Source organism: Anopheles gambiae, chromosome 3, assembly GCF_943734735.2.
Source record: "Anopheles gambiae chromosome 3, idAnoGambNW_F1_1, whole genome shotgun sequence".
In the NCBI taxonomy this organism is placed as follows: Eukaryota; Metazoa; Arthropoda; class Insecta; order Diptera; family Culicidae; genus Anopheles; species Anopheles gambiae.
This window is the reverse complement of record NC_064602.1, coordinates 1709054-1729469: the sequence shown is the minus strand read 5'-3', so window position 1 is coordinate 1729469 and position 20416 is coordinate 1709054. Positions and strand designations below refer to the sequence as shown.

Here is a 20416-nt window from a genome sequence, read left to right as displayed (position 1 = left end):
GCGACGGTCGTGTGCCACCCGGAGCTGACAGGGATAGGGGCAAACAAAAAAGGGAGAGGGGAAACGAGCGCGCACCAGAAGCGGGTGCGGTGCCCGAAATTTGTTTTCTCGGTTAATTTAATTAGATTTTTAATTGTCAATTAGTGTTGAAAATTTTTAAGCTAAATTAGCTCATTACGTGCGTCGAGCGCGGCCACAGGCTTCGGTTCGGTGGGGTCGGTTCACCGTAAACGGTTTTTATGGTTATGCTGCGTGCTTCGCCCGTCCCACCACTGCGTCTCACCCATCGCACTGTTATCTCTCACTCTCTCCCTCTATTTGGTACGCGTAGAACTCTTCTCCTCCGTGTGCGCCAGCATTGAGAGCCGGATGGCATTCGGTTTCGGTTTGGGGTGGTTTGGGGTGCCAGTCTGTTTTTTTCTCTCTCTCCTTCCCTTTTAGATGGCGCTAAAAAAGGGCCAAGGGTGGCGGTGGGAGAACCCCCGAGAGCGTGAAACTTCCCTCCCGGCGTGGCTGGAGAAGTTTGAGCAGAAGAAATTACGCGCCTGCAGCAAAGCAGCAGCAGCAGCAGCGGCAGCGCACGATCGTGCGGTTGTTTGCTCGTCGGTTCGGGAGAGTCCTGGGGCAGGCCGTGGTTGGGAGTGTGAAACGGTAGAAGTAAGAGTAAGAGTTTGTCTAATTAGTATCGTAAAAACAAAACGCCATTCGTGTAACATTAGAAGCACGGCGAACGTGAGGCGGTAGTGGGCGGCCGTCGCCTAAGTTCCCAGGTAATGAGAAAGGGAGACACAAAGAAGGTTGAAGTGTCTGTGTGTGTAGAAGTGTGTGATTTGGCCAGTTAAAACGGTGTTGTTTGAAGACTCAGACGAAGGTGTAGATAATTAGTATGATTACTAATTGTGTTGGGCTTTTTTTCTGAGGATTTTTGTAAAACTTTTAAAAGCCAATTAACGTCTCTAAACAAATTCACAACATGTTAACTATCCTTCAGACGTATCACAGTATCACAAATCAACCTTTTGCGACGGGGACTTCTGAGCATGTTGATTAGCCAAAAATGTTTGTGAAAGGGCTGCGACATTCTCGCAAGTCCATCTCGTGTCGTAGGCTTGGTTGGCAAAGGTTAAAGACTGCTTCGGTGCATCGAACGGAACATAGTGCACACAACGCCCGGTTTTGGCTGGAGATGCCACTGTGAAGAGAGACCCCGGGGTCGCATTTGACACCTAAGCCGGAAACCTCAACATCCGTACCGGAAATAGGATTTCATTTTCCCGATCATCCTTGCTCGATCCACCAGCACCAGCCGGGGAGCGTATGTGCTTGCGTAGGTGCAAGGTTGCAAGGACGGCCAGCAAACGGTCGAGTACAATTCCAAAATCAACTCGAATATGGATTCAAAAACGAACGCTTGGGAGATGTGTCCCCTCTCTTCCCCACCCCCATGCCTTTTTCTTTTGAAGAAGCAGCACCCGGAGCAGCACGATTGCCCCAGCAGTCAAGGGCACATTCAATAAACCAGCCAGCGTAATGCTCCCTTGAATCCAATATCCTAATTCATCACTCTTGCGTCGCATTCTTTGACCCGCACGACACGATGATGACGATCTGTGTGTTCGGCCGGGTGCAGCGACGACTCCAACGGTGGCCCAGGGAAGTCAATATGAAGCCAAATTGAAAACGGAAACTAATGACTACCGACGGTTATGTCCGGTGACGATCCTTTCTGGGGATCCGTCCCCGTTCCTTTCTTTTCGACGACGACAACGATGACGACGGCAGCAACGACAGCGACGACGACCAGCAAAAGGGAGATATGATTCTGGAGCCTTTACTGACACGATGTCTCGGGCTGTTTGACAACGGCACATCAGCATCGGTCGGTCGGTTGGGGGAGAGCGAGCGATGGAGTATGGCGCACGTTGTGTCTTTAATTTTTGGCTTTTGGAGCTGGGGTTGTTGGAAGGAGCGGCGGTGGAAGGAAATGCAATTTGGAGCTCCCGTTTTTTGGGGGAGCTGAAGGAGTCGATCCAGTAGATTTGGGAACGGGTTGCGTTCTTCCACTACTACCACTAAATTAGAAGCTTGATTAATGTGGTCGTGTTTTGTGTGTGTGAAATGGAGGAAATTGGTTGGGGAAAATGTCAAACATAAAGTCGATAATCCTGATCGGAGTCATACTGCATGATTTGCAGGCTTTAATCAGCTGAGCAACCATTATACTATTAAAATTCTATTTACCAGATACATTTCAAGTAAGAAAATCTTGTCTAAACTTTAATAGTGAACTGCTTTTATCAATATTTGGCTTAAAATTCTTCACAAAGAAACACATTACCCACAGTCTTTAACTGTAACGTCTCATTGTGCAGCGTGCTCTCGAAGCTGATGAAGATAAATCAAGCATTAAAGTGAGTAAAAAAGGTCCTAAAACACGCCACCGAAACCCCACGAAACCGTACCGAGGGATAGCGGCAGTGATGAACCACAAAACGTTCGGACATGGATGATTTCTCAGCGTCAACCCCTACCCTACTACCCTGGTATGACAGCAAGACAAATCATCTGATTGCTTGAGCCACAGAAAAAGGGAGAGAGAGCGAGAGTAAAAAAAAAGAACCGAACGAGTAACGAAGGCTTCACATTTTTTCCACCCTCCGGGTTTTTTTTTTTTGTTACTTTTCTGTGTGCCTGTGCTTAGGATGTGCTGTTTGAAAGGAAATCAAATTTACATTTGAATAAATTAGCAATTTGTCCTTTGATTGTGGTGCGATTGTGCAAAAAACCGGCACCGAAGGGAAAAAGCGCCGCAGATAGGCGATGAGGTGGATCGGCGAGCGCAGAAGAACCGATTCATGTAAACGTTGCGGTTTTGTTTGTGTTTTAGTTTCTCTTATCAATGAGGGTTTTTTTTTGTTTTTTTGGCACCATGTTCGCTCTCTTTTCCCCGAGCAATGCGTAATGTGTCAGTCAAGGCGCTATTTGTCTTTGTCAATTTCGTTTCAATTGATTCGCAATGCAACATTAGCAGGAAGAGAACAAAAAGGGGAACACTAAAGTGTAACAATAAAGTGTGCTAAACTGTGTGGTGGTGGTGGCTGCGTTATTATTTCGTGAAAACTGTGTCGAACTTTGATTTTGCTACCTTTCACTTAGTAAACGCAGCGCGAGGGAAAGAAACTCATTCGAGCAAAGCGGAGCGAACAACTGGGCCAACACCACCGCCGGGTTTGACCGTGTTTATTTGAAGGATAACCAATTTCCGAGCGTCAAATCGAGAACGCTAACCCGTCGGTTTTGGCTTGACGTTCCGGGGGAGGCGGGGAGGGACGTGCTCTTGCCGTTCGATACCGAATCGGAAGGTGTTGCCGTCGAAGCACAAAAAGGAAGCTTATAAACGAGTTTTCAGGGTTGAGACTGGTTGTAGTTATTTTCCTTTTAACGTACAAAACAAACTGGTTCAAATGTACTGCAGCGTAATTAATGACAGCCAGTAGAGAAAAGAATCAGCAGGACGAGGTTCTCGAAAACTCATTTCCAGCACCCCCCAAAACGAACGCAGAAGTAGATAATAAGGAAAATAAGTAAAATTAACCATCACCACAAGTGCAAACAGCATCTCGAGCGACGCCATCCTAACGCCGCCGCCGCCGTAGCCTCCCGAATGCTGCTACTGCTGCTGGATGGAGCCACTTTTTAATTAGTGTAAATTGTCAGACTCTAATTGGGATTTTTTGTTGGTTTGTGCCCGCCGGCACACACACACATACATATAGAAAGAACCAATGATGAGCATGTTTCACTTTTCCGCAAAATTTTCACGCTCCCCGGGCGGCAACGCACACACTTTACCGTTCGTTTCGAGAGGACACGGCGTCTCGCAGGGCGCGCTTGTTTGACAATCTCGTTGCAGATGATGACGATGATGATGATGATCGTATGCTGTTGCGGTTGGTGGTGCTTGAGAAAGCGAAATGAGGTTGACGATGCTTACGATGTCCTTCATGTGAGTGTGCCAAGTACAGTGTGCAGCAGCTACCGACGTGAGGTTTGTGCATTAGGTTGGAGTGTTTTCCTTGGGAGACTAGGGAAATTCACTGTTAATGAGCACTAAACAAGGAAGCCTAATTTGTAATAAAATGTTAAATACGAGAATAGCAATGAAATAAAACAAAATTAAATCAAACTCACAAAATGCATCCAAATCCCCAAAATCGAAACACTTTGCACTTCAATCACACTCTCTATTTCGCTCTCTTTCTCTCTTTCGTCCTGGTGTTGCTCGTTTCGGCCAGCGTGCCCGACCTTTCCCAACATTCAGCGCAATAAAGCGCGTCCAGGACATACTTTGATTTTCTTTCAAACCGGCGCGCAACATCACCACCGCCACCACCATCACCACTGCCACCACTACCACCAAACACGACATTGAGAGTTGAAGTTTTCCATTTTTCGACGCCTTCGAACTACGAAGAATTCATTCCAATTTCCGTTTCATGCTGTTTTGTTTAGCCTCGTTTTCCTTTGCTCGATTTTGCCTGGATTCGGTTGTGTTGGGCTGCTTGTTTGCAGCCGAGCCCGGGATGGAGCAGGGTGGCCCGAGTGTGAGCGATTTTCCAAACACCAATACATACACACACTTTGCGACACTCGGTGCTGGTGGTGGTGGTGCTGGGGGAAGGTGCAAAGTTTGTCGGCGAAGGAAAGGTTAAGCCTGAGCGACTGACCAAAAGCAATGCAAAGAAAGTGAGCGAACGAGAGAGAAATAGAGTGAGAGAGCGCTCCATCGAAGCACGGGAAAGCGTATTCAGCCGGCAGTTCAATCAGCAAGCGGCACGGGCAAAAGCGTCTGGCACCGTTCGAACCACGAAGACGATACATTTATTTTTCTAACGAATCACTGCCACACGCGCTCTCGCCAAGTGGTTCGAGGACGATAAAGTTGTGCCTTGTGTGTGTGTGTGAGAAAGTGTAAAAGAAAAACACACACACACATGGACAAACAGAGTGCGGCAAGCGGTGCGGAAGGGGAATGAAATTATGTTCGTATTACCGGAAATTATATCGCCGATGACGATAAGGTAGTGTGGCGCGTACTTCCAACAGTCACGGGCTCGGCATGTGCCGACTGCAGGAGGTATTATTGCAGAAGAAAAGGTGGAATGTTTAGGGGATGGCAAAGAGGGCGACTGCTGCCGGTGTTTGATTTGAGCATAAAGGATGCAATCTGCAACTCGCAACACACCTTCAAGGAAGCTCCTGAATATTGCAATAGGAAATGAATATGCAGTTTTCTCGGGAAGCAGCATTTATTGGGAGACTTTTTTATTAGAGAAAAATAAAGATTGAGTACAATTAAATTTGAAATTATAACTACAGAGAATGAGCGCACTAAAAAAAGGCTCCTAAAGGTCTATAAGAAAGCAAATAAAATCGATATCAGCGTAAAAATGAGGCAATTTTTTACGAAATTTAATTTAATTCATTTCCATTAGCTACTTCCCCATACACTGAAATAGTCGAGATGATTGATTACTTGTAAGCGTATATAAAATTGAATTTTGTAACAAAAAAACATCCCGACCCACATACGAACGACGAAGGGGCACGGTGAAAGGACCAAAGCGCGTCCTTTGCCTTTCTCGTGAATGGAGGCGCCAGGTAAGGCGTGAAGAAAAACGGATTGTTACCTTTATTTCGAGGAAAGTTTGGGGGAATGTAGACATTTGAAGGAATATTCGAATGTCTAGTACATTAAACAAATTGCATATTTCTTGTGTGTTAAAAGGGTGCAAGCTAATTTAGAGAAAGAGGCTGATTTTGTTGGAAAGTCTAACTCAAATGATAGGAACAACATTATGCTACTGATGAAGTATGATTCAATGCATTCATTCCCAACCACAAAAGAAACTGTTAAGCTCTCCTTTCTATGCAAAACACACATTTTCTTTCACACTTTCTCCCCGCCGGCAACGCAAATCTGGGAAAAGCGACATATTTACTGTCGCATCAAAATCAACCCATTCACACCGGCAGCAGCAGCAGCAGCTGGAAAACGCAACGGTGCAGTAATAATTCCCCGCATAATTCCGTCTTTCAATTGCATTCCTCAATACAAGGGGATTAGAGGGCGCTTCCTTTATGTTCCATTTTTTTGTGTACTTTCCTTTGCACGCGCCCAACCAGAACAAACAATCGCTGCTGCTGTTGTGTCTCTCTGTGATGGAGTAAAAACCACAACACTCGTCGGCAAGGTGGTTTCGGTTTGGTTGGACGGGATTGCAAGATTTTTACCGAACCCAACTACTGTTAAGAAACTGGACACTTTGCCGTGTTGTGGAGTTGCTCACGGGTTGAGAACTTTGACAGGTGCAGCAAGACAATGAAGAGAGTACAGTTTGCCGACTGCTAAGCCGGACTGGTCACGGGACCGCTCGGTGTTGTGTTTTTTCTTCAAGACGATTGTGGTGTGTCTGGAGTCGTATTTTCCATTGTACTTGTGGTGCGGGAACTATTTACATTTTAATTCCCATTTGAAGGGAATAACAATGCTTCATTCAACGAGACATATTGTAGTTTTCTTTTAAAGACTCACAAAAAACTATAAATAAGGGTACAAAAAATAAGTTGATTCGATCAAATCAAACACTCTAACGACCTGATGATGATGATGAACGTCGAGTGAATATGATTAATTCGAAAAAATGGAACAAATCCTCCCTTTCCCCTTTCGTCAAACCCACTGCCCAGCCCGATGGTGATAATAATGAAGCTGATAAGCATATTGCTCACTGATTTGAATAATAATAATGCCCGCGCACCCGTTCGGTGCGGTCATGCAAAGCGAGAAATTGTTTCTGCTCACGTAAAGGTGCTTAAGTGATTTATAATGCTAGTTCTCCAGACTCTGGTTTGAAGAAAGCGCGATAGCAAAAAAAAAGGAAAAACCCCGTCCGCTTGCGTTTAATTCGCTTCGGCAAGAAATCAACAAAAAAGGAAGTAGCGTTATGTTTAACACAGAAATACATTAAACACTAAACCACTTGGCGGTGCTGGTTGGCCAGCAAACGAGCCAGCTCACAACAAAACCCCACGGTTTGTGTCTGGATTTGTGATGGAATTGTGGGCGAGACCGGGAGGAACTGAAGCCGAAGGTTAGACCTTGCCTTGCCACAAAAAGATGAATGTCTGTCCGGTAAGTGGCTGGGCGGGCGGGCAAGCTTCGCAGACAGAGAAAATGGCAGCCCAAAAGGGAAAGAAAGTTCCAAAGCGATAGATTGTCCTTCGCTTTTGCCGGCGATTTCGCTTGTGGCGTGGCGTGAGTGGCATTGGTTGGGCACGTTTATTTCTTTGCACGTAATATAATAATCAAAAACAGATTATCATACCATTAGACGATTTGCGTTAATATTCCGATTAATTATAAATCCCTTTCCCCTCGGGGTGCAGTATAGTTTGGACAGACAGGGTCAAACCTACTATTTCGGTTGGTGATTTCGTCTAACTTATAGGTTATTGTTTTGTGTGATTTTTATAACGCTCGTTTCTTTATATAAGATGAATCAATTTGTAGTATTTCGTATTTACTGATCCTTAGTCAACCATTATCCTTTTCTATACTATCAAATATTCATGCTAAAATGATTCTTCGCAATAACAAAAGACTGGCCGTGGAAGTGCCTTGGTATTGTACTGATTGACTGTTTAAACTACGCATTTGTATCGTCCTAGCTAGAAGATCCCTAAACGTTCATATTGCCGTGCTCACACAAACCATCCAACACACATTCGCACATTGGTTGGTAGTGGGGAGAAGAATTTCATCTTCATTAATAAATCATCGGTTGGGTTTTGGAGAACGCAAACTACAAATTACGGCTCATTAATTAGGCATGGGTCGGCCGAATTGTTGCGGCTGCGTTGACCGTTACCTCAGCTCGCCTCTTGGAGGGACTTGCAGGGAAACCCTCTTGCCTCTTGCTCATCGCTGCTCAACACGAACACTAAACCTGACCTGTTAGAACACCTTTCCTCAGTCAGTGTTCCTCGATGTGCCAAGACTTACATTGTACGAGGGAATTCATTGTCGTTAATACGTACAACATGCGCCCGGTGCGGAAGGAGATGATGTCGTAATCAACAACGGTTTCTTGAGGACGATGAGCTGGCATAAATCATTGCGCATGGAGCACGTGCACGTGCTCCCTTCGCGGTGCGTTGCGTTTACTCGCCAGCGGCAGAAGAACAGGAAGGCATCAGGAGGGAAAGATAACAAAGTGCGCCCGTGCGAAATAGGTGAGACAATCGATGTCCTTGCAAACGATTACGAACTCGGGCCGGTTCGATGATGAATGGGATTTAATTGATTTTGGGCACGCAATCAGTCACTTACGTACGGACGGTTTTGATTAAACAGCATGGAGGGAAAAACAACTCCGCACAGCTAATTGCAATCGAACACTTGTAAGGATATTACATTGGGCGTTTGATGTAGTACAGGGTTTTCTAGTGTAATGTCCAATTTTGTAAACTATTCTTGTACAACAATTCCTATCTCTATATTGAACTCTCGCAATGTTTAAGGGGAAAACGTCTAGCCAGGGAATATAGAGAACATTCCTCTCGTACCTCGTAGCAATCATTCAGAAGATGGATTGTGCCAAGATGTACAATGGGGTTCGCAATGTTCTTTATTGCTTCTCCCATGCTCTCTCTCCTTCCCAGTGTCCTTCCTTACCCGAGCGGCACCGGGAGCGTGTAATGGTCCGGACGCCGCACTCTGGCTAACATCAATCAATGGAATTTAATTATGAAAAATACCCTGCATCTAATTAAATTGGTTCATTTCCCGCAGCCAGCAGAGCTTTCCCAGCAGTCGCCCCCGTACCCCCACTCAGCATTCACGTTCATCAGCATCATCGGTTGGCCTGATCGGTGAGGGGTGGATGAATAATTGAAACAAGTGTAATCCAATAAATGTAATAATAATGGCAGGATTTATGACAAACAGCGGCTGAAGATGGTGATGCAAATCGAATCGCAGCACGCCCAGGGGGTGGGCCAGAGCAGCAAACAGTGATTCTTCTCCCATTTTCAATTACCAAACGCAGAAGGAGAGACGTTTGAGTGCGCGCTGTTTGATGGTGGTTGATGCGACGGTGGAATGATTCCGCAACGGGTGTAAGTAAGGGTAGTTGATAATTAAATTTCTCCGATTCATTTAACCTACACCAAAACGCATGCGTTTCTACCCATACACACACAGAGAGCCATAGGCGAGCGCTGGGGCGAGAGATACAAGTCGTTATAGCAATGAGCAATGGCAAACTTCGGAAAATAATTGTGGCACGATAGCAATGGGGTGAAAATAGTGCAGAAAAATGTATCCAGATTGAGGACGAGAACAACGGTTAGGGTTTATTTCAAGTTCAGGCCATATTAAAGTTTGAATCGCGTTGAATTAAACCGTTATAAATCATACTTAAGTTAAACTTTTGAACTATTGTCGGCCGACTTAATTGTTCCTCGATTGTGAATGAATTATGCTAGCCAATTTTATCATGAAGCATTCCCTATTAAAATGCAATTTGAAAGATAAATGTTATCGACCTCTTCTTTTGTCAAAAGTCGTTCAATAGTCCAAGTAAGTTAAAAGTTTGAACAATATATTACATTTCCCAAAGCAATTTTAAAATAAGCGTGAAAATAAAACTTCAATTTATTTAAAGTCCTTTGGCACCCTCATATAAACCGACGGAGGAATATTTTTTTTCTGCCATCTAACATTCAAATAACATTCCCTGCACTATAAACATTGCTATTTCAAACCATCACCATCATCTGGTGCACACCAATCACGCTGTTGGAAACAATTTGAAAGCAATTTATCAAAGGCGATAAGAGAAAATCACAATAAAGAGCACAAACACACACAAACACACACATGCAGCTACCCGTGCACAGCCTCCCGGCCTCCGCGTGGTCGTCCTGCTTTGAATAATTGCATCATTTTACGCTCGATATCAGAATGCCATTCCGATAACGGCCACCGTGGACCACCGCAAAGCAACATAAATCAGCGGATTATTGTGTCAAAATATTTCCCCTATGCCGAACTCTGTGTGTTTGTGTGTGTCGAAATAAAAAAAGGGGAAGGTTGGCCTTCTTGCTGCCCCGGTGCCGTGTGTGTGTGTGCTAGAGGAAAAACTATTCTCTAGAAAAAGAAGGGAAAACCTTCAGCCAAACGGTCCTCGATTGAGCCAACGACAAAAAAGGGGTTCAGTTTTTTTTTATTCGCACACATTCTACAATTGCCCAGGATGGTCTGTTGATATTGGAGGGTGGTGGTCTGGGCAACGATACCCCTTATGTGGTACATCCCCGTGTGGTATGATGTGTTTGGTTGCGATGCTGACCCCGAAGGTTAATCGGCAGCCACACACAAAGTGAAAGAACGGGGAGGTCGTAGCAAAATTCGGTTCCTTCTGTCGGTGGCGTTTTGTTTCGCTTCAACATCGTCAGGGACAGGGAAGGATGCGTTTTATGGTCTGTTTTCAACTGTCTTCTGTGTGGCTGTGTTTTGTTTTCTTTTTCCTCCCACCTTTTCCCTCCGGAGCGCTACCGAAAGGCACACAATCCAATTAAAATTGTAATCAACTCGGCGCCTCGCTGTCACGAACCTTTCGAAGGTAGGCACAACCACCACCACCACCATTTGGACGCTTTTCTTTCGCTGCGCAACCAGATCCATCTTTGTGTAATCTTTGGAGGAGTTTTCCTTTTCTTTTGCTCGTTTGGGGTGGAGTTTTTTTACTACTACTACTGTCGTCGACATTCATTTTACTCCGGCACGAACAACAAATTAAGGAACAAAAAACCGCCATCTTTGCTGCATGGTTGTGGGAGTGCCACCCAAAACTAAAGCACCCATGCACGATGAAAAGGGAAATATCTCTTGCCTGGAAACACAAACAGTGGACACACGCTGCCCAATCTGGAGGCATTTTTCTTCTAATCTCATCGCCTTGGGAAACTCAGTCAGGGTTCTTAAAAATTTGACAATAAAACCTCTTTTCTAGCCTCTTTTCTTACTCTTTCTCTCTTGAAATGCAGCACACATTCTCCCTTCCTTCCAACGCCCTGTGGGTGCGCTTGGTTAAATTAGAGAATGAATTTTTCGCAGCAATTTTCCACCAACCACCATGACGCTTCGTTTAAAAATCCTTTCTTTTTCCGGCCGCTTTCCGCCCTAGCCCATATAATTGAGCTTCCTTTTCCACTTGGCCCAGCCCAGGCCCGGTTCGACCGCCGCACCGAGAAGACGCAAAGGTATAATCCTAATTAATTTATTCAAATTAAGAACGATACAAGCGCCAGATAACGAACTGAGGTGCACGGCACGCCGACCCCGTTCCCCCCTTTTTTTGGTGTGTGTCCGGGCGCCCGGGCGTGGAGATCATCTCGTGGGTAAGAAAATGGCATGCTGTAAGAAAATGCCCACCGAAACACGGAGACTGCCGTTGTTGGAGTCAGTTTTGATCGACGGTTGGGTGTGTTTTGTCCCAGGTTTTAGTTGTTTTTTTACAATGGATCTGCGTCTTTTTTTTTCCTTTGAGAGCGATTTCTTTAGAATGGAAAACCAAGAAAAACTGGCGCTCCCCCAGTTGAAGAAAATGTTCCTTGCAAGCTTACGAGGACACCAAAATGGGGGTCTCATTGTGTGGGAGAGCAAAAAGGAAAAGAAAAGATTCAATTGGCACTGGTATGGCGTGGTTTTTTTTTTTCTCCTGCGTGTGTCAACTCTCCTTCGCTCTGTCTTTCTCTCTGCCAACAGTTCGACATAATTAACGGGCAAAATCTTTACAGCGGAGCAAAAAAAAAACGACAAAAAGAGTAGAGAAAATGGGACCAAGAAGAGAACGCAAAATCATCAAAAGAAAAGAACTTACCTTGCCCGGTGGATGTGTATTATCCTTTTAAGTTAATTATATCCTTAATTACGCTGATAATATCGCATAATCTGGAAGAGACAAAGCAAAAACAGAGCATAAAAATAGATGGAAGCGGCAAGAAAGAGGTAAACATGGGCAAAGATGAGAAATGGGCTAGTGGGGGGGGGGATAACAGGAACAAAAGGCTTACCCACCCAAACAGGACCGAACCACCCGCAGCACCCGTAACCGAGCGCACACTCAATTACCCCGGAATGACGGACGTAGCGCCGTAGTGACGTCCTCGAGGGAGGAAGAAGCTATTAAATGCTACCTTCGGCTGTTGGAGGCGAAGGATGCAAAAGTGGGCGCTTGGCAGGAAAAAGGACAACGCCACCACCATTACCACCCACCTTCAGGGCACACACGTACCGGCCGGCCTCGAACAGCGTCATTTGATTATTTCCGGACTCATTTTCGGAGGCGCACTGCGAGGGACTCACGGTTGGAGGCGTGCGGCTAGATTTAGGTTAATTAGACTTCATCATCAGCAGGTAAGGGCTTTTATTTGTGCAGGGGGATTACTTGGGTGTGTCGGAGATTATCTACGTTTGGTGTTTTTTTTTTACGTATTCCCTTTTAATTTACTTTCATATTTAATGAATGATAGCGCAAGTGCTTCTCCGATAAATTATATAAACGCATATCCTACGTCATCGCGGCAAGCTTTTGTAAAGTTTCTTCTGGATTATAACATTAAAAGCAGTCACTAAGTGCGGTGACTACCAACACACATACACACACACACGTCACATCAATACAGCACCCTCGTTCCTCGCAGTAAACCGACCAATTCCTGCACGCTTTGCACACGATAAAACCCTGGCATTCCTCGGCGGGCAGCGGGCCAACATCGGGTGATGAAGTGGATGATGCATATCATGACGGCCGTGCTGCAGCCAGCGAGCGAGCGAGCGAGTGAGTGAGGAAAGCGCAACAAACAACGGCGTGCTCGGTCGGTCGGTCGGTTGGTCCCGGGACGGCCCCGGGAATAGCGTTGCGGCTTCGATTCAATCAATTAATTAATTAAAGCCTTAAGCCCTTGAGCGACGGGGGCGCGCTGCCTGGGGGGGACATGGGGGACTGCCGAGGACGCTCATGTAATTGCAACGTACACACTCATACTCATGCACAAACACACACACACACACATTTTCCGCTCGCTGGGACGTTGCGTTTACACGGGCGAGGTAAGTTTTCGCCTCCAATCCGAAAACACAATTCATCGCGCTTTTGGAAGAGGGGTCTGTGAGTGTATGTGCCGGGGGACGGCAATCATGCATGGAAACGCGACACCGAAACCAACCCCACCCGCTTCTCCACCGTTTGGGAGGGGGGGAAGGTTTGCGTTCTTATCGATGTCTCGCACAGAACAAGAAGTCTAATAAATGAAGCCAATTAGTGAGCCACCGTCAACGCCACCGGAAAATGGGGGACTGAAGCGGAGGGAAGCGAACGATGGGGTGTGCCTCACATGCACTTGGCAAAACCCGTTCGTTCGCTTCTGGAGCCGCCTCTCATGCTGGTGGGAAAAACTCGAACGCACGAGAGGAGGTGTGTGTGTGTGTGTTTTTTTTTTTTCTTCTGCAGCTCCCACTACTCTACCAGGGAAAAGCGCTTTTGGAAGCGGATTGGTGCTGCTGGAGGGACGATGCAAGATATGAAATTTGAACGGTGACGTTTGGCATCGGCAGCCATCAACCCAGAACAGGACGTGCGGAATGAGGGAAGGTATCCCGAGCACAATCACGGCCCGGCAAGGATTCCCTCAATTAGTGAACGATTTCCACCAGGATCTTTCGTCCTTTGGGCCCTCCTTCGTCAGCCCTGCGCCAGTTGTTTTGGTGCACCGGTAGCGGGCCCGGGCCAATTTCCTTGCTTCCCTGGAATGCATTCAGCCCGGGGAGAGCAGCTCCGGGAGAGATGGAAAGTAGGAAGCGACGAACGGCGACGGCGAAACCAAGCACCGATGGAAGGCGATGATGGGAAATAATTAGAGCAATTGTTTGATTTTGGCCCGAAGCTGGTACCGTTGCAGGGTGTATAGCTGTTCCATCGTCGTCGTCGTCTCTCTCTGTCTCTCATTTGCTCTACCTTTCTCAGAAGTTGTCAGAACTGCCAGAAACGAAGGCTAATTAGTGGCGTGTGGACATCCTGCTTGCTATCTCGCACAGTATCATGGGATGTTCGTCAGGATCATCATTATCGAACGCTGAAGTTGTGGGTCGGAGAACCATTACAAAGCTTTGGTCTGTTCTAATTAAATGCAAAATATGAATAATCCAGATCTGTCATACTTCAATGCACAATGCTACTTGCTGCATGTTCTTTCGTTTGCGTTCAAATCTTTCCTCGATCTTGGCCGCATTCATCTGCTCCAATTGGTCTGGCTTCAGATTGATTAGCCTCTTACTCCAAACCCTCCAAACACCTTAAAAGGAAAGCGGGAAAGAGAAGCAAACGCTGCAACACACGCAGTTCACTTCGGCAGAGAGCACCGCTCCATCATTGCGGCTGCATTGGCGTGCAATTTGTGCAAACGAAGGCTCACCTGCACCCATCGCCGGAGTGGAGCGCATGGTGGGCAACGAAAGGAGGGCACACAGGGAATCCGTGTTTAATTGAAAACAAGAATGATAAGTTCATTAATAATTCGCGGCCACCTTTTGCGCGGCTGGCCCCCGGGGGCGTCTTCATTTGCTCGTAACAAGCTGCTCCGTCGCTGTCCTGCTCTGCTGCACTGTTGGAAGGCGAAACGGGGCAGTACCGTGCAGGGTGCAAAATGCCCTTGACACCATCGGTGTCTTCCCTCGTCTCTCAGAGCTACAAGCGAACCTGCGAGTGACTGTTTGTGATGTGGGCTGTTTTTTTTTTTGTTATGGCGAATGTCGTGTCATGGCTTGGCGATCGCGCTCCATTCCAGCCAGCTTCCGTCCATCATCATTTTGCTCCTTCCCCACCATTTGGATCACTTTTCATTTCGCTGTTCGTGTCGATCGCACATTGCTCCGGTGGGATGCGCTGCTATGCACGGGAAAGGCAAAAAAGCACCGAGCACTACACCACACACAGGCTGGAGTAGGGACAAGAGACACCTTTGGCAGGGAGGAAAACGCCTGCCGTGAGATGTTGGCTCCGGGCTCCGACAGCGCTACCGGGAATTGGCTGCCCGGTTGGGTCACGGTAACAAGGCGGGCAGCAGCAAAACTTCTTCATTAAACGCATGTACTGAATATCAATGAATTAATTAATAATGTTCCTAATTAGCGGGACATTAAAAATGTACATTCGCCACCGGGACGGGAATGCCCCTTTGTCGAGATGGTGTGTAGTAAGTACAGGTGAGGCGAGCGATCTCCAAGGCGTAGGATGGAATCGCTTTGTATTGTTTAAGCAGAACTTGTTGTGCGTTAAAATCTTTAGCATAAAGTATTTTGTGCAAATTTCAACAAAGACCTTTAAAGTGTTCCAAAATGATGAAGATGTCTAACCCTTCCTCGCCAAAACCAAATGCCTACCTTTTACATCGACACCAAAACAGCACGTACTGCTTGCGATAAACGATTGTTGGACGTATTCCAACAATCGAAGCTGTTCGCGCCCAAACGGTTCGCTCCGACAGTGAACCAGTTGCAGCGCGTGTGAAACACGCAACAGAAGAAAGAGAGAGAAGTTTTAGAACTCTTCACGTTAACGGTTTTTTCATTATTCTCGTGCGCGATCGAATTTATTCCCTCACACCCACACATATGAATTCTTGCGATTCTCTCCCATGCGCGAACGGTTAAAAGCGCGAGCCAGCGCTGAGAGAGTTGTTGTTGGTTTAGAACTTTCGAAGCAGACAGACGTGCAAACGGAAAATAAACACAACCAGTCCTGTTTTGGTACTCCGAGTGTATCAATTCCTCGTGTTAGGCAGAAAGAAAATCGGTCTTCCTCCAGGCTGAAGCTAGTGGGCTTCAGCTCTTTTTTCACCGGTTGTTCTCCGCGAGGTGGAGGCCTTACAACCCTCCACTGGTTTCTGCCTTTCCCACGTTGGGGCAGCGCAGTCCCCAACATTTTGGTCCAATCGAACCGCATCATTGTGATACCGGCTTACAGTCCCCGGCGTCAAGGCGTTCCACTGGAAAACAGGGAGACCAGTGGAAGCGACCATCTTGTCCCATTCTGGTCAACCAGGCGACCAGCAAGGTGGAACCACCGATCGCGCAAATCGGTACAATCGACCGTCGGTCGAACCCAACGCGTGTCCGTGTTTCGCGTGTGTGTGTGCGCGGAGCAATCCCCACGAGAGGAACGCGTCAAGTGTTTCGTGGTCAGTGCGGAACATTCCCGAAAAAACCGTGCCACTGATTCATGAAGTGACAAAGCTTCAGTTCAGAAGCAATTCCTTCCAAAGTGCAGGTGCCAAATTTGTGTGTGTGTGTGTCCATGCACAAAACAAGTTATTCTCAAGCGCGCGAGACTTGAGCTCCGTGTGTGTGCGCACGCGCGAGGTAAAGTTCGCGAATTCGTGCTTGTGCGTCCAAACGCAAAGCAATTCCTTCAAGACGTGCCCGTGCTTCGGGTGTCTGTGTGCAAAAAACGGTCCCTACCTGAGGGACGCGTCCTAGTGTTTCGTGTGAGAGTGTGTGCGCGAAACATTTCCGTCCTAAGCAAACGTGGCTTTCTTCGTGTGTGCGAACGCGAAGAGAAGTACGCCTATCCGTGTTTCGTGTGAGAGTGTATGCGCGAAACATTTCCGTTCTAAGCAAACGCGGCTTTTTTCGTGTGTGCGAACGCGAAAAGAAGTACGCATATCCGTGTTTCGTGTGAAAGCCGGTGCGCGAAACATTTCTTTCCAAGGTGCGTGTAGTTTTGTTTGTGTGTGCGAGCGCAAAGCAAATACGCGCATCCAAATTCGTGTGAAATTTGTTCGCGAAACATTTTTCTAAAGCGTGTAGCTCTTTCGTGTGTCTGATCGCGATAAGTGCGCGTTCCGTTGTTTGTGCATGTGTGTGTGCGCAAGACAGTTTCATCCAAGCAGTACATGTGCCTGAACTCCGCGCATCCGAGCGCGAAAAACAATTCCTCAGTCTGGCGCGTGGCTTTTGTCTCGTGTGCGTTTGTGTGTGTGCGCGAGAAGAAGCGCGCGTAGCGAAGTCGTGCGTCCGAGCGCGATAACAATTCCCCTGCCTGGCGCGTTGCCTTTGTCTCGTGTATGTGTGTGTAAACGCGTCGCGAGAAGTGCGCGCAGTAGTGTTTCGTTCGTGTGTGTTCGAGACATTTCCACAAAGGCGCGAGTTCCTCGTATTTTGCGTATGATCCCAGACTCGTGCGCACGCTGTTGTTTCATGCTTTGTGAGTGTGTAAGCGTTAGCGTGGCTTAAACAACGCTACCTAAGTGCTTTGAATCCAATTTCTGTTGAATTTCGCAAGCCCGCTGTCGGCAGAAACAAGCGTAAGCGTGGCTTAAACAACGCTTAAGAGTCAAGTGATTCCTTGAACGTTTCCGTTAATTTGAATACCGTGTTCGGTGCAAGTGTGAACAAGCGTGAGCGTGGCTTTGACAACGCTTTCCGGGTAAAAGTGTAAATAGCCTCATCGAAAGGCATACGTACCAAGATGGGTGGCCTGGATCACACTCCGAAGAGATCCCAGGATGAAGCTACCGACGCTAAGGTGCTGATTCACCAGCGTGGCCAAATCAAGCGCAGAGTTACTCTGATTAACAACATACTCGAGGAAGCCAAAGAAGACCCGACGAAGGTGACTCAAACGCAGCTAAAGGTGTTTGCAAAAAAGCTCGATGTTCATTATCAAGAATACTCCGCCGTGCATCGTGAAATCTTGGAATCGATTCCATCGTCAAAACTCGATGAGCAAGATGAGATGCTCACGGCATTCGATGTTCTACACACCGAAGCCATGAACACAATCGAGCAGCTATCTGAAGCGCGGTCGCAGCCTATGGCCCCAGCAGATAGCACTGTTACGCAGCAATTCATCGTGCAACAACAACCATTGCGAGCGCCTATTCCCAGTTTCGACGGAAGGGTGGAGAACTGGCCCAAGTTCCAGACGATGTTTGAGGACATTGTTGCTAAGGGCAATGACTCCGATGCCATGAAGCTGCATCATCTCGATAAGGCTTTGGTTGGAGATGCTTCTGGTTGGATCACAGTGAAGATGATCCAGGACAACAACTTCGAGCAAACGTGGAAACAGCTGAAGTCCCAGTTCGAGAATCCCCGAGTCATTGTTGACACCCATCTGGCTGGTCTCCTGGATTTGAAACCTGTCCTGAAAGGAAATCACAAGGAGCTGTTGGAACTCTTGAAGACAGTTCAACGGCACGTTGGGGGTTTGGAGTATCAGGACATCAAGGTCGACAAATTGTCTGGTTTGTTGTTAACAAAGATCATCACTTCACGGCTGGACGAACAAACTGTTCGGCTGTGGGAACGAACCCAGGAACACGGAAGGTTGCCCGACTTTAACCAAACGCTTAAGTTCCTGCAAGGCGAATGTCAGGTTTTAGAACGGTTCCAGAGTCGGCCCCAAGCAACTTCCGTGAACCAAGGAAGCTCTAAACCATCATGTTCGAAATCCACAAGCCAGAGAGTACATGCTGCAGCACCTACCACAACTAGCCAGCTCTGCCTCTTTTGCAACAGGGCACATCGTCATCACGAGTGTCCCACATTTAAACAGTTCACACTAGCACTACGCAACGCCAAGGTGAAGGAGTTGAAACTGTGTTACAACTGCCTTCGACCCGGTCACCGTTCCAACAACTGTTCATCCAACAGAACGTGCATTAAATGTCAGCGGAAACACCACACATTACTACATGAGGAACCACCAGAACTGCCGGATACCCAAGCACAGATGGCAAGCCCCATCCAATCCATGCGGTTTGAGCAGCAGGCTCAAGCATCGAATCATCCAACGTCTAACGCCGCCGTTCCATACAGCCGACCGTTGGAACAAAGGACGGCCATGCTTATGACAGCTCTCGTGAACCTGAGAGACGAATCCAACAGGACGATCCCCTGTCGTGCGCTGTTGGATTGCGGCTCACAGGTGAGCTTCATCTCGAAGGCGATGGCCGATCGCCTCCTCACCCCGCGTATCCCCACACTTGTGCCGATTACTGGAGTCGGTACAGTTAAGACGTGTGCCCGGGAAAAAGTCGTCGTGAACATCGAATCTCGATATTCAACCTTCTCAACAACCGCCGAGTGCCTCGTGATTCCTAAGGTCACAGGAATCATCCCCACAAGCCAGCTGAACGTGTCGAAATGGCCACTACCGCCCGATATCTTTCTTGCCGATCCTGAATTTCATACGCCTGGTCAAATCGACATGTTACTGGGTGTGTCCCATTTCATGCGTCTTCTCAAGTCAAACAGAATGCAGCTACGAGAAGATTTGCCTGACCTGCAAGAGACTCATCTCGGATGGGTCGTTGCTGGAGACGTCGAGGACGAGTCGACCAATCAGCAGAGCTTCATCGCTACCACCACTACGCCTTCCGAGACCATGAATAAATTTTGGGAAGTTGAAGACATCGGAGATATAGATGAAACGACCGAGCATGAAGAATGCGAAAGGATTTTTCTTGCTACCCACCGACGTGACAATGATGGAAGATACATTGTCGCCCTACCATTTCGTGAGTATCCACCTGTACTAACTAACAATCGAGAGCTTGCTTTGCGTCGTTTCCTCTCTTTAGAACGGCGAATGAAGAAAGATCATTCCCTGAAGCTCCAGTACTCCAAGTTCATCGATGACTACGAAGCTCTTGATCATTGCCATGAAGTCAAGGAGGACTCCGACGAACCAAACAAGGCTCGCTACTACCTACCTCACCATGCTGTCCTACGTCCATCGAGCTCCAGTACGAAGCTGCGAGTGGTCTTCGACGCAACCGCCAAGGCTACAACATCCGATGTAGCTCTCAACCAAGCCCTAATGGTGGGTTCAACTGTGCAGAACGACATCTTTGTCATCCTCGTCCGTTTCCGGAAACACTTTGTTGTGTTCACAGCTGATATATCGAAGATGTATCGGCAGATCAAGGTCATCTCCGACCACTCGTGCTTTCAACGCATCTTCTGGCGTGCTGATCCAGCACTTCCTCTTCGCGTCTTAGAGTTGACAACCGTCACTTATGGAACATCGTGCGCTCCTTTCCTTGCGACTCGGTGCTTACTGCAGTTGAGCATCGACGAAGCGTCATCGTATCCGAAGGCAGTCAACATCATCCGAGACGACTGTTACGTTGACGACATCCTATCCGGAGCCAGCACTGTGGCTGAAGCAATTGAGTGTCAAACCCAGCTCCTAGGGTTGCTCAATTCCGCTGGGTTCCCAGTTCACAAGTGGAGTTCGAACTCTCCAGAGCTCCTGAAACACGTCCCCGAAGCTGACCGTGAGGA

At 47.3% G+C, this 20416-nt stretch overlaps 1 protein-coding gene across 1 annotated transcript in view; it reads right to left on the bottom strand.

Moving 5' to 3' along the window:
- Nucleotides 1-20416, bottom strand: part of LOC3291599 (LIM domain transcription factor LMO4) — a 173479-nt gene that overhangs the window by 56167 nt on the left and 96896 nt on the right. Inside the window, exon 5 of the mRNA XM_061655164.1 lies at nucleotides 11949-12019. The gene's annotated coding sequence lies outside the window, so the exon portion shown is untranslated. The remainder of the gene's footprint in view (nucleotides 1-11948; nucleotides 12020-20416) is intronic.